This window comes from Pinus tabuliformis, chromosome 2_2, assembly GCF_031772625.1.
Source record: "Pinus tabuliformis cultivar Carrire ecotype Pingquan chromosome 2_2, CPIR1, whole genome shotgun sequence".
NCBI classification, from domain to species: domain Eukaryota; kingdom Viridiplantae; phylum Streptophyta; class Pinopsida; order Pinales; family Pinaceae; genus Pinus; species Pinus tabuliformis.
The window spans coordinates 247845607-247849528 of record NC_142300.1 but is presented as its reverse complement, the minus strand read 5'-3'; the positions used below and the strand labels follow the sequence as shown (position 1 = coordinate 247849528).

At 35.5% G+C, this 3922-nt stretch overlaps 1 long non-coding RNA gene across 1 annotated transcript; it reads right to left on the bottom strand.

The window, feature by feature from the left end:
• Positions 1-2872: 2872 nt before the first annotated feature.
• Positions 2873-3668, bottom strand: LOC149192219 (uncharacterized). Its single transcript, XR_016254870.1, has 2 exons — positions 3410-3668; positions 2873-3326 (listed from the first exon to the last, which is right to left on the bottom strand). It is a non-coding gene; the product is annotated as an uncharacterized LOC149192219 (long non-coding RNA).
• Positions 3669-3922: the final 254 nt, after the last annotated feature.

Below are 3922 nucleotides of genomic sequence, written 5' to 3'. Positions count from 1 at the left end.
CAATGTATAGTTGTTGTTGTGGACTTTAAATATTGTATTCTCACACTTTTGAGACACTTACCCAACAATAACAATGATTTCTCTTTCACTCAAACTTGGCTATATTTACATTTAGATCAGGTAACATATCACATTTTTCTTCATTTATGCTCTTCCTTACGAGGTCTCCTTTGCAACATGATGTGGTGTAATTGCTAGTCTAAACCTTTTAAAGTAACATAGCAAGATACATATGAGAGAAAAATGTATGTTTTTTTTTGTCGGCCAAAAAACAAGCTTTATATTATCATAGAAGAAAAGTCAATAAAATACATCACCACAACACCACCAAAATACATCACCACTGTAACAAGATACAATGTCACAGGCTTAAGATCTAGCACGGGCCTTGCTCTGAACAGTAAGAAGCCTGAGAAGAAGCCAAGGCAGTTAGTGTCATTGGTTATTGTCAGCACAAAAGGAGCAAAAATACATTTCGCAGTAATACACATTAAGGAGGGGGGTTAGGGGGAATGCAGGAGGAGCAACAGAGAATGCAACCCGCTCATGCGTGTGATAGTCTATGTGTTCCACCTGAGTCTCTAGGGCATGAAGATGGTCGTGTGTGCGCCAAAACTACCACTGAAGACCTTCTATGGAGTCCAAGATCTCAGTCTGCATATGCTAGAGGTCATTGATATAAGCCACCAATTCATTCCTATCATAATATCTCTGTTCCCTCGATGTTTCCATGCTGAGTTGGATGTTTTTCAGCTGGGCCGCAATGCACTCCAAGGTGGTCGGAGCTTTGATGTGGCTCGGGGAGCGGCATGGGGACATGACAATGTTTGCATCAGAGTGATGACTCTCGGTCGACTCAGAGTCTGAACTGAGCTCTCCATGGTGTTGGGGCTCGTCCATCTATGGGTTGGCACCCCCTCTTTGGGCACACCCTCATTGTTGAGGCATACAACCAACACCACCACTAGTAGCACCGCCACAGGGAGTGTGTTGTCCACCTTGTGAAACCCACCTCACAATTCTAAATTGAACAGACCAAAATGAAATTCCACTTACAATTCTGAGGTCGAAGAGCCTTAGGTGCTGACGACCAGCACCGTATCCGCAATCGGCAAGGGAGTAGAGAGGCACCTCGTTGGTCTCGGGGTACGTTGTGAACGAGCCCCTCCAGAGAAGGCATCAGAAGCCATTCTTCCCAACAATTTGATGCTCCATTGGAGCTTCCGCGAACTAGAGATAGAGCCAAACTGAGAAGAGCTTAGTGGTTGTTCCCCACCCACTCTCCAGCCCCAAAGCGATACAAACTTTTATGTTAGACATATAATTCTTTCCCCGGATCCCATGGCCAATCTTTCTGCAGGTGCCAATCCTCCTCCCAGCCACATTTGACATTCTCACCCTACACTTCCTCCCCAAGCCACAGCCTGAGCCAGGATGCAAACAACCCCACAGCTCTTCCTCTCCCCGCACTCTCTCCTCATCGCCCAACACTTGCTAATGGCCACCCTCCTGGCTCTGAGCTGCTTTAAGTAGTGCTCGTGGGGAGTGGGGTACGGGTCCCGACGACGCTTCAATACATTCGTGTGGCAAGTGGAGGCCCTCTGGCTCCACGATCCAATGTGTTGCCAACTCACCCTCACCATTATCACCCCATCGGGGAGAAGGAAAAATGTATGTTATTTTAAATAATAAACATTTTTAATTATAATAATTAATTTTTTTATATGATATAAATTACGTGAATTTTTATAAATTAAAAATAAAATAAAATGAAGTGAATTATTTAAAAAAGTAATGAGAATAAATTCCCTAAAAGCATGAGTATTATATAAGTATGAGTGATATATAAGTTAAATTATATAAGTATGAGTGATATATAAGTTAAATTTAAATTCAACTATTAGATTTACATTATTTTATTTGAAGTTAAATTTATTAAAAAATATTATAGTTATCATTTATATAATAAATTTAATAATTATATATTTTAATTATGTAAATTTTTAAAAATCAAATTCAAAAATAATATAAAATTAAAGAATTTATATATATATATATATATATATATATAAATTTAATATAAAAATTTAAATATTTAAAAGAATATAAAAAAGGTTTAAAATATTATTTAAAATTTATTAATATTTAAAACAATTTACATTTTATAATTTTTTTTATTGGATATTAATAAAATTATAAATCACATAAAATATTAAATATTTTTAATTTAATAATGAGAAAAAGATCATTCAAAATATTAAAATAATATAAAAATAATTTTAATTTAATAATGAGAAAAAAATCATTCAAAATTTTAAAATAATATATCGATAGGATGGGAAAATTGTACATTCACTAAAATGCCTATAAAATAAAAACTAATATATAAAAGATATCTACTCAATATTTATCTACCATTCCAGGGTTTTTTCATCCATTTCAACTCAATATTTATCTACCATTCCTTCAATCACTACAGAAATTTAAGATTTAAGCATGATTCTATCGTGAAAGGAAATGTCTTTCATCAGTTTTGGAATAAGATTTTTTCCCATATTTCTTTATTGGAGAATGTAAACATGGAAAAGTAGAATGAAATTTAATGGGAGAAGTGTTATTCATTGATTATTTTTATTTGTAGGTTAGATTTTGTTATATTTGAGATTTATAAACGAAATGAATAAAGTGTATAATTTTTTATTTGTGTATGGTAGGTTTTGAAAGCGTGATAAATAGGAGTGAAATTAATTATTTAACTTCAGTAATATTCATCAAGTTTTGGAATTGAGATTGTCTTGGCAAGCACTGCAGAATCTGTAATATTATAGAAATCTAGACACTAGTAAAATCAAATTTCTCAACTTTCTTTGTAATTTCTGAAATATTTTGAAAATCTAACCAACACTACTTAAAACAAGTCCAAACTTGTCCATCACATTTTCAAAATCAACAATAGACTTACCCTCTAGTATCGTTCATAAAAAATGTAACACACGAAAAACTAAACCTGTTTTAGTCAGAAGGGGCTATCAGAAATTTTCCATGGATTCGAGGGAGTGAAATCAGGATAATCAACCCCAAACATGGAGTGAAATCAGGATAATCAACCCAAAAAAAAATCCATAAATTTGAACACCATTAGTAAAACTCGTAAATCTGAACACCAAACTTTCAAAACAATTTGACAAAATTGCAAAAGCTATCCATCTCAAACAATATATTTCAGAGTATCATTTCAAGAAAGATGGAAGGCATACGAAACATTGCACCTTAAAAATCGCCATTTCTCCGTAATCCAGGTTTTTTTAAAAACTGCAATTTGTTTCCTGCGAAAGAAAACGTTAAACATGTTATGGGATGGGCACACAAAATACAGGCCCTAAAAAACACTGAATGGGAAACCCAATACCTGTGAGAAAGGAGAGTTGCGGCTTCCGTGGATCAATTCTGGAATGCTTGCCTGTTACAAATAGCGGGAATTTGGCAACAGATGAAGCTTGGTTGGTACGTTTGGTGATGGGCTGAGAAAAAAAAGGTCGAGAAACGGGTGCCTGTGTGAGGGCCAGTTTTTTTCAGACGGAAAATACAGACTTTCATTCTAATAATACAGAGCCAAAAAGCAAAAAAAACAGGGGAGTCTGCAAATAAAAAGATCGTCCACAAAACTGTTCCCCGACCTAAAAAGAACCAGTAAGCAAAAAAAAAAAACAGGGGAGTCTGCGGGGTTCCCCACCCAAAAAGACACCATGGAATGTGTGCGTGCCAGTTGCCATGAGTTGACAGGTACTATTAAAAGACAACATGACAATGAGAACCTTACTTTGCTTTCTTTATGAAGAAAGCATCGGGTTCTATCGGCTCTGCAAAAGCCTTGCCATTTCCACATTTACCGATGTAATGTATGATGAGTCAAATCGGTTAC